Source organism: Oryza glaberrima, chromosome 6, assembly GCF_000147395.1.
Source record: "Oryza glaberrima chromosome 6, OglaRS2, whole genome shotgun sequence".
In the NCBI taxonomy this organism is placed as follows: domain Eukaryota; kingdom Viridiplantae; phylum Streptophyta; class Magnoliopsida; order Poales; family Poaceae; genus Oryza; species Oryza glaberrima.
In genome coordinates, this window is record NC_068331.1 from 6,916,783 (window position 1) to 6,917,500 (window position 718).

Sequence of the window (718 nt, forward strand, 5' to 3'; positions counted from 1 at the left end):
ACCCTATCCTTGATGGTGGTATCTAACAACATAGGCCCTCAAGCTCTCCAACACAAACAGCTCCAAAAACTTTTGTTGGTAGTAAACAGAGCTAGCATTATATCCTTCCAGGAGGAGTTCATTGCAGCTATTCGCGACATGATCATTGATCATCGGCCCTCGGTGTAACCCCACCCATATGATTAATGATGGAATTTTCCCAGTACGGTTTGGATCGACGCAAACTTGGCACAAAATCGCTATGAGATGTAATTTTGATAAGGATACTGCCATACTGGATTGATCACTAGTACGAAAAAGTCTATCACTTGATCAGCATACCATAGTATGACAAAGTTTATCACTTGATCAACATACCATGATTTGCTTGAATTAGACTGAAGGCTAAAAAAGCAAAGGAGCTTGCCCAGTATGTTTGGCAATTTCCAGAGTTCCATTTGCTGCCTTACCTAAAGAAAGGGAAAAAGAGGAGGTGAGTCACAGCTTCACAGGACAATGCAAGTTATAACAAGAGCATCAAATCAAATGAGGTGTTTTTTTTCTTTCTCAGGGCATGGCCCCTGACAGGTTACTCTCCCAACTTTTCTCCTCCTAGCCAACAACTGAAGGACTGCACACACCACAGGGGACCTTGCCTGCCATTGCAATGGACATCAAACACCTACTGCTGTCTACTGACTGGCATATATGCTCCCCTTGTAAAAATGATGGCTCAGGG